The sequence below is a fragment of the Fukomys damarensis genome, unplaced genomic scaffold (genome assembly GCF_012274545.1).
Source record: "Fukomys damarensis isolate Sample0158 unplaced genomic scaffold, DMR_v1.0_HiC HiC_scaffold_28, whole genome shotgun sequence".
NCBI lineage: Eukaryota > Metazoa > Chordata > Mammalia > Rodentia > Bathyergidae > Fukomys > Fukomys damarensis.
The window spans coordinates 20,358,552-20,368,376 of NW_022900940.1; the positions used below are offsets into that span (position 1 = coordinate 20,358,552).

At 42.4% G+C, this 9,825-nt stretch overlaps 1 pseudogene; it reads left to right on the forward strand.

Annotated features, from left to right (window-relative positions):
• The first annotated feature begins 2,913 nt into the window (after positions 1 to 2,913).
• Positions 2,914 to 9,405, forward strand: LOC104865936 (annotated as a pseudogene).
• The last annotated feature ends 420 nt before the right edge of the window (positions 9,406 to 9,825 follow it).

Consider the following 9,825-nt stretch of genomic DNA (forward strand, 5'->3'; position numbering starts at 1 on the left):
ACTGCATATACATTTTTGCAAGTTTCCTAGAATCAGAGTTTACATGGGGTTTTAAAGGCTCAACATCTGTGGAGGATTAAGGTGTAAGAGGATTGGGATGGGGCAGAGGAAGAAGCAGATCAAGGCTGTGTCTCCACTGGAGATAAACTTCTGGGAGTTCTGGATTATGAATTGTACTCAGATTGGTCCTGCCTTGAGGCAAGAGAACTGGTTTTGTTTACGCCCATGTCAGTCATGGGCTGAAGACTGTAGGCTGTGTGAGGAGGGAAAAGGAGCCTGATATTTTGAGGCAGCCCTTGCTTGACTCAGGGCTAATTTTCCAGAGAAGTGGGTACTATAAATCAGTTGGAACTCACACTAACAGTAGCCAGGCTTGAGTACACTGGCCCAGTAAAGAATAGAGGCATCAAACTTCACCTGACTATAGTCATCCTAGTTATAACTGCCATTTTAGCTGCCAGGTGACTAGCACTCTCACCAAACCCAGAGGATAAAAAAAGTTGTTAGGATAGTCAGCTGAACATTTCATGCCAGGAAATGATAGGTGAACTGTCTCTTAATTGATGCTTGACATATTAATAGTTTTTGAGAAAGTCCAGTTATATTCCAGTTGGCCACAGGCCACATTTGTCTAGTTTAACATACGAACTGCTGCCTCAGGTTACAGAGATCCTCCTATCTTATTGTTGCCTCTGAAAGCATATTTCTGTCCACAATAAATGAATCTAATAAACTGAGTGTGTGCAATCCTAGATCTCTGTCTCTTCCTTCAGTCCTCTAGCACCTTCCACCATTGGCAGCTGATTCTCATACAAGGGTCCTTTTGCTTTTGAAATCTTTCTAAAAACGTAAGATCTGGAGTTAAGTTGGCATTTGAGTTCTGGCTTGAACAGCAGTAAGGTATGAAATACATTATATTATAGACACTTTGAGGAGAGCTACTATGCTGTGTTCTTCTCAGTACTTTCTTTCCTATCACAGAGATTAAACCCTAAAAGATGATGAAAGAAGAAATCACTCAGTGATTCAATGAATAAATGAGTGAATAGTTAAGCTAGACCAAATTCTGCAAGCTTCCTAAACCTCAGTTTCTGCATCTGTTCATGGCTCGTTGTCAAGATCAAATGCACTCACATACTAATAATGCTGGGGTCAATCTGAAGTTCTTCCTATTTTCAGCAAAATTCAGAACAGGCTTATAGGCTCAGATGCATCTAGGGAGACGGTTGGAAATGTGGATTCTCAGGCCTGGCTCAAGATCCCTAGGATCTACAGTTTTAATCAGCTCACCCAAGAGACTAGGTTAGGCAGCAAATTAGAGATGTAAAAATTGAGAAGAGCTGAGAATGTTAACAACCTGCTAAGCTAGAAGGAAGAAAAGGAAAGTGAAGGAGAAAGAGAGGAGGGGGAGAAAAACATAAAGAGGAAAGAGAGATAGGAGTTGCTCAATGTTGGGAGCTGCCAGCATGCACCCTAGCCTTCCTAGCAGATTGCTGCCTGGCCTGCCTCAGGAAAGGAATCCACAAAGAGAAATGGTAAAGCAATCTTCAGCCCCCTCTCCCATGAGTGTACCAGTTTGAAGATGTTTGTAGATCCCTTCTATTTGCCCCCAGAGTGTCCTAGGATCTTATCAGACAAAAAATGAATCAGACTTTGATTCCAGAAGAAATTTTTAAAGCAGGTAGTGTTGTTTCTATATATAAAAAGTCTGTCGTTATGGAGACATGTCTCAAATAAAACTTTTAACAAAGTAGAAGTCTTCTAAATTTGCCAGTGCAGTTTCATAAAAAGAGACTGAGAGAATGTGTGAGAAAGACATTAGTATTAAACTGTGGAGAAAAAATAAAGTTTGCAGTATACTGATACCCAGTAAAGTATGTCACTGTCACCTTTCTAGAGCCATCCTCCTCCTACCAGGCTCCAAACCAGACTTTCTAATTTTACATTACAAAAAGAAGTGGGATTCGCCTTTGGAAATGACACCCTCCTTTTTTATGGATTATGGTCTTATCTAGCTGTCATATGCTGCTCAAGGATACGAGTGTGTGTGTATCCACGTATAACTGCACCTGTGTATCTATGAATGGTCTGTGTGTCCATATCTGCATGTATATATCCATAGGTGTGTCTGTGTGGCTTTATCTGTGTGTCTCTGTATCTCTAATTGTCTGTGTCCAGACGTATGTGTCTGTGTGTATCTGCGTATGTCTGTGTTTATCTCTGTGTGTCTGTGCATCTGTATCTGTGTGTGTCTATCTATGTATGAGTCTGTGTCCATCTGTATCTATGGGTATACACGTGTGTGTGTGTGTGTGTGTGTGTGTGTTGTATGTGCATCTGCATGTATCTCTATGTATCTGTGTCTCTGCATCTGTATCTGTGTGTCTATGTCTGTATATCCATGTCTGTGTGTGTCTGTGAGTCTGTATGTGTGTTTGTGTCTTTTGCATGGGCGTATATATGAGTGGTTCTTTGACTCACAAAATAAGGAAGGAAATAGCTCCTGACTTTCTCTCTCTGCAGAATGATTCTCTGCTCCAAAACTACGATCTCTTACTTATTGGTCCTTCTTTTCATGCCCTGTGATCCTTGCTGGTACCTGCAAGATTGCAGCACCGCAGTTTCATGATTGGGATAAACAGAGCTGGATTTCAGGCTGTGTACACTGGTGGGCGAGTCACTCAGCTGCCACATCTCTGCTTTGGAAAAATTCTGCTTGCCTTCACCTCCTCACAAGAGTTCATGGAGACACCATGAAAAAATAACTATGAGAAGAACACATGGCAGGTCAACAGCAGGTAGCCAGTTGGTGAAGAATCCAGCACAGTACTATGAAGTGAGAAGCCAGGAACCACCAATTTGGAGCATCAGCTTTTGACCTTTGTCCAAGAAAGTATCAGAGGATGTTCCAGGATGAAACACCATAGGCCTCTCAGCAGCACTGACAGTTAAAACGAGTGTCCATCCACTTCCTTTACTTCTGGCCCAATGTATAGGAGCAAGTCAAAAATTCCAAAAGAACACAATAAACCTGATGAAGTATTCCAGAAGGACCTCATCAGTGCTATGAAAATTCCAGATTCTCACCACATTAATCCTGATACCTATCAGCTCTTTTTGGACATGTAGAAAGAATGGGAAAAGGGAGTGCAAGTCCCAGCCAAACTAGATGCTGTTCCATAGCCTTCTCTCAGGATTACAGCTGAAGGAAAGGAAGTTTTCCTTGTCTGATCCCAGAAATACACCCATTGTTCCAGCCCAGAGATCACAGAGTCTGGCTACATTAACATCCAGGAACTGGCAGCATCCTATAACCTAGATGACATGGACATCTTTTGCTTCATTAGTTTAATGAAGACCTCACAGAAATGGGTTATGGGCCAGTTGATGAGAGACCCTTATGGAAAAAACAATAGAAGTCCTGGAACATCATTGCCGTGAAAATATGAACCACGCTAATGCGATAGAGGAAGGGCTAGGCATAGAGTATGATGAAGATGTGATCTGTGATGTGTGCTGGTCTCCAGATAGTGAAGAAGGGAATGATATGGTATTCGGTGATAAGTATAATGTCTGTGTGCATCAGGCCTGCTGTGGCATTCTAAAGGTCCCAGAAGGCACCTAGCTGTGTCGTTCCGATTTCCTGGGTATTCATCCACAATGTCTGTTATGTCCAGAGAAAGGTGGAGCCATGAAGACCAATGCACAGGGACTAATCACATCAGATGTGCGCTGAGGATTCCAGAGGTCAGCAATGCTTGCCCTGAGACAATGGAACCAATCATGAAGCTCTCACACATCCCACCTAGTCAGTGGGCCTTAGTTTGCAGCCTGTGCAAGTTGAAGACAGGGGCTTATACTCAGTGCTCCATGAAAAGCTGCATCACTACCTTCCATGTCACCTGTGCCTTTGAGCACAGCCTAGAGATGAAGACCATCCTAGATGAGTGGGATGAAGTTCTAGTCTTACTGCCTCAAGCAAGGCCAAAACAAGCAGAAACCAGGGGAGACTGAGGACCCCCACGACAGAGCTGCTGAGCAGAGCCAGGACAAAAGTGAGAAAAGCAGCCTGTGGGAACAGAAGCTTAGGGGGTTGGAGGAGGAGTTCTACCCTTCATCTGAGAGGAAGGTGTGGCAGCAGAGCTGGAGCGGCCCACACTAGTCGTGGGCTTTATCTATAACTACTGGAAACTAAAGCGCAAAAGCAACTTCCGCAAGCCATTATTTCCTCCAAAGAAGGATGGAGAAAATAGCTTTGTACAGCCAAAAGAGGAAAGTATTCACACTCGCATGCAAATGTTTATGCACCTACGGCAGGACCTGGAAAGGGTCCGAAATCTGTGCTACATAACCAGGCAAGAGAAGGTGAAACTATCACACAGCAAAAACAACAACAGATCAACAATTTGTAGGCCCAGCTTCTTAACCAAGAAATTGCTGCAGGACTTCATTTTACAAATACACTTGGTAATTCATTGTTTTACCCACCACCAAGAATTACCTTGAAGCTAAAAATGTTCAGATCAACCATGGAATACTACAGGAGACTCCATAGAGGCTGGTCACCAACCCTACTCTCCTGACAACAGCTGCTCTGGTCCCACTAAAAGGAACATGCAGATGCCTCCAGAACCTCTAGAAATGAAAGTGAAATCATATTCAAGACATCCACTAGAGAGCAAGAGTAACTGTTTGCCGGCCAGTCTTAGTCATTCTAGGAGTGAAGCAAAGGATTCCAGTCCTGCTTGGAGAGTTCCATCTTCGGAGTTCTATCGTGGGCAGTCACTGGGGCAGCCTCTAGCCCTCTAGCCCTCCATGGACAGTCTCCCATTGAGAATGGGATAAATGAGCGTAACCCCAAGCTTGCCAAATCCAACGGCCTAGAGGGTAGCTGGTCTGTGAGCTGGTAGCTCAAGTGAGATGTTCTGTGACCAAGAGTCCATACTCAGTTCTCACTTGGCCAGTCAGGGTACCTTTCAAAAATCCACCACAGAAAACTTCAGCAGGTCCTTTAAAGAGGCCACCAACAGGTGGGTGAAGACCTCTGAGGACCTTCAGTGCTGTGTGAAGCCAACCAAGAATAGGAGCCCTAAAGAACAGTCTGGGGTAGGCAGCTTCTCGGGAGGTCTGCAGGGAAAGCTTCATATCAGGAAAATGATGGATATTGTCCAGATTTAGAGTTAAGTGATTCAGAAGCTGAAAGAGATGGGAATAAAGAAAAATCCAGAGTAAGCAAAGATAGCCCAGATAGGGAAAATCCTCCCCATGATTCTCGACAGGATTGTCATGGTAAAAGCAAGACACATTCTCTTTCCCATAGTTCAACCCAGAAGAGATTAAAAACTTGGCTGGGCATGTTGGCTCACACCAGTACTCGGGAGGCTGAGGCAGGAGGGTCGCTATGAGTTCAAATCCAGCCTGGACTACACAGTGAGTTCCAGGTCAGTCTCAACTACATAGTGAGACCCTGTCTCAAAAAAAAAAAAAAAAAAAAACTCCCAGGGACAGCCCACCCTTTGCCTTTGTCCCATATATCAGAGGAAATCCACACACCAAAAGGGTTCTAACATATATTAGGAGAAACTGCAGGGAAAAGGGTGAAATTTGCCATAAATTGGCTTACAGTTTTTGAAAAGTTTCAAGGTTAGTTTTTACAAGCACATTACAAGAATTCCAGATTGTCCAGTGGCTGGTTTGTCAGAGGCTATTGGGAACCGTGGGGGCCAGGGTATTTACTCAATAAATACTTCAGGACAGCTTTACAGTTAATAACACATCAATGAGTTTATGTATGGAGAGTTTCTGCATTCACTGCTAATGGATTTGCAAGAGACTGATTATCATACACTAAAACTACTGGTCTTTTGCATCTATAGGATGTGGCTCACAGAGGTCCTGTCTGTAGAAAGTTTCGAACTCCAAGGTGTCTTTAAGGGACAGACGAGGAGACGGTCTCAGATACTGCCCAACTCACTACTCTCTCCTTTGTTCTGCACAAGGTTGAGTTCTTTTCATAGAGTCATAACTTAACAAGTCGCTTCTCCTATTTCTTACAAGTGTCCAGTGCCTGCTCCTAGACCTGTCTGTTGGGGACACAGACATAACTCGCCCAGCTAACAAGCATAGCGAGCTACCTTGTGGATAGTGTTTACAGAAGTACAAAAGTACTACTTATAAGGAAAATGCTCTGATTTTCTCTGTTTAGACATTTGTAAGAATCCCAGAGCCTTTCCCAAAGTGAGACTATTTGTGGGATATTTGTACCAGGTCAGAGTTTTGTGTTGTTTTCAAATAAGTTTGACTAAAATAAGTTTGGCTGACAATTTTTGGATACCTACTTTAATGTTTATAAAAATTTTATTGAGGTATAATTAAAATATCATAAAATGCACAGAGGTTAAGTATTCTTACCTGCTTTAATCCTGAAACAGATTTTTGTTGCCAAACAGAATTTGAAAGCATGTGTTTAATACACGGATATAATTTAGCTTTGTATCAATTCTGAATCCGAGGCAGTTTCCCAAACAAAATGGCTGGAGCCATTTTTTCAGAAATTGTTTATACCCTGTTCCCAAATGATCAGCCTTGATTAATTTTTGGAGGAAGAGAATAATTACACGTCAGGGGAGGCAAAAACATGTGTGCTTCCCATCTAAGAAAGGGGGAAAAGTTGCAGTTTTTAAAATGTGAAGCAGACTATAATTCTCAGCTCTCTTCTTCTTAGCCTTAAATTAATATTCTCTTTCTTCTAGTTTGGGAAAGTGTAGTGGAAATTTTGATACAAAAAAGACCCATTTCAAATTTTTGAAGTTTCTTACTGGAGAAGTAGACCAGGAGAGTAGGTGTTCCTTGACATCGCTGCCAGGTTATGATAAGTGCTTCACTTGTTCACCTTATTTGCTAAAACAAGCCTCTGAAGTAGATATTATTTTCCCAACTCTAATAAAAGAAACGAAAGTCAAGGAGGCTGGGTAATCATCCCCAAGGTTTTCTCACCAGTACGGGGCTGGGTGGATGGTGACCCATGATGATGTGATTACACAGACCATGCTCTCCATAAGGGAGGATCTGTATTAAATGTCACCACTCTTGGGGGTACTTTCCCAACAATTCACTTGCCTTCCTGTGGCTCCTATCTGGTTTTATTTCATCTTTAAGGACTGAGTCAACGTTTGCCCAGTTAATTTTATTATCTCAATGTATAAGAAAGTGTTCATTTGTGGATTGTCACAGTGAGCCACCTTTTCATTGCCATTTTGCACCATTCCAGTATGCCCGTGATGTACTACAAAAAGCCTTCTCCGATGCAGAAAAATTATCAGGAGTGAGTGTGTGTGTGTGTGTGTGTGTGTGTGTTTGCTATCAGTCTGACTACTGTGTTCATGGAGGTCATTGATTCTCTTCTTCATCTATCCAGCAATTGATTTGAAATTCTAAAGAAGTGCCCTTTTGTTCTGGCAACACAATATGAGAAATCTGAAAAAGCCAACATTTGCATGGTGTTAAACTTAAAAATTTCTGTAATCAATGCTAATTTGACATGCTGGGATGCAACACTTTTCATCTTCAATCTCTTTGCAAAAATTAATTACCAATTAATCTAAAATGTTAGAGCATTATTTATTATCTGTGTACTCTGAACTTGGAAAATGCCTATATTTAAAAGCATAAACTGGCAAAACTATTCCATGATTCTTTAAACTAGAAAAAAATTCTAGATAATCCTCAGATAAGGACAGATCATAAGTATGTCAGTGAGATGAGACTGCTGTGTTATTCTGAGAACTGTTAGTGTCTCCCTGGGAAGTACTACACAAATATTCAGCTGGAAGTTTGCTGGAAGAATTTCTCCAAAGTGGTAATGCTAATCAGTCTAGGGCAATAAAAGACCTAGGAAAATGAGGTGTTCTGCCTGGCCATTCTTTCAGCATTTGGAGGAGAGTTTTATTCATAGCTGCTCCCTGAAATAGTGCTTTGTGGAGGGCAGGCAAATTGGATTGTCCAACAGACAAATGAATCATTGATCAGAATGAGGGGGCATAGAGGGAAGAAGAAAAGGAGGGAAGGAGGGAAGAAAAAAAGGGAGAAAGGAAAGAGCTAGGGTGACAATGAGAGAGGGATGGAAAGGAGGGAATCAAAGGAGGGAGAGAAGGAGGAAGATAAACACGGAAGGAGGCAAGGAGTTGATCTGAGATTGAAAGGACAGTGCATGAAACTGCTAAAAGCCGTAGAAGAAACCTAAACTGCAAAGACTTACTAGGTCTTAATTTTTCATTTTAAGATAAGAAAAGCCAATTCTTTTTCCAAGACCACAAAATAAGCCAAGTGGCCACTGCCTCTTCCAAAACAAGTTTCTCTTTAGCCCCACCTTGTGGTTGTCCTTTCAAACCACAAGTTCATCTTCCCTATTTAAAAAACAAACAAACAAACAACAAACAAAAAAACCACAGTCCTGAGCTCAGGGCATATGCTTAACTGCAAGATTTTTCTAGGGACTGACCAGAAAGCACATCTGTCTAGAACTAAGGTGTCTCTGCACCCCTCTTTTTCTACACCTCAATACCTCACTCACCTCCTTTTTGCCACAAAGTGAGGTTACAGTTTATTTCAAAGCTGACAACAGAGCTAAAAACCAGATGATACCCCCCAGATATCCACTCTGGGAAGGTGGTACAAGCTAAGCAGGCAGGAATTCATCGCACAGCATGAATAACTCTGTCACTCCCAGGCTGTGAAAAGTCTAAATCTCACAACGGAGGAAGCAAACCAGCTGAACAGAGGCATAATTTGGACCTTAAAAGATGGTACAATCTAGCTCTGAGACCCTAACAGCTTCAGGCAAGAATGTGTCATAACAATAGTAGTTTGTGTATTATTACAGTGTTTTGGGGTAGACATACTGATTAATATTTACCCACAGGATGTGTACTGCAGGTGGGAAAAAGGATGGAAAATTTGACAAAGGGTTTCAGAGGTGCCCCTCCCTTCCTGAAATGGCAATACCTGGCTCTGTGTAACCTTGGTGGCGGGGTGGAGGTGTCCAGATATCTCTAAGGGCAGCATGAAGGTAAGGTTCATGGCTATGAAAGTCTTCCTAGCTTTGCATCAAACATCCTACACTACTGCCCAGCTTCTGAGCCCCTGGACAGCTGACCACGCAGCCTGCTTCTCTTTGTACTAAGGCTCTGTCAGCAATGTTTCTGTGGACAGGGAGCTGGCGCAGCAGTGAGCTGACAAATATCATTTTAAATTAAATAGTATATTTTAAAATGTGTTTCACACATTAAAGGCACAGATGGTGAGGCGTCCATGCCTCAGAAGGCAGCTGCACAGGGGAGTAAACAGGTGTGCACTGCAGCTCATCCTCACACCTGCTTTCTGGCAGAATTTCCTCTGAGCAGTTGAGTTACCTGACCTGCCTCTGTGTCCTTGAGCTGGGATCTTGCTGGCAAACTCTAGACCATGCCTAGAGTCTTGAGCTCAGCTCATTTCCAACCAAGGACACTTTGCAAAAACCATTTTATAACAGCAAGCATACATTTTTTTCCTTTGTCTATGTGTGTGGTAGTGGCAGTCATCATTTCTGTTATGACTTTTTTGTCTTTGGTTAATTTTACAAAGAGATAATGAAACAAAAGTGAACTGCCCATATTCCCCCAGAGAGCCCCAGTCTTTGGAGACCACTGACGCCTGTTCCCCATGCTATGTAATCCTCCTACTGAGGGATAGCAATGCTTTACAAAGTGAATCTAGAGGACCAGCATCACCTGAGAACATGCCAGAGAAGCAGATACTAAAGCCCCATCCTAGACCAACTGAATCAGA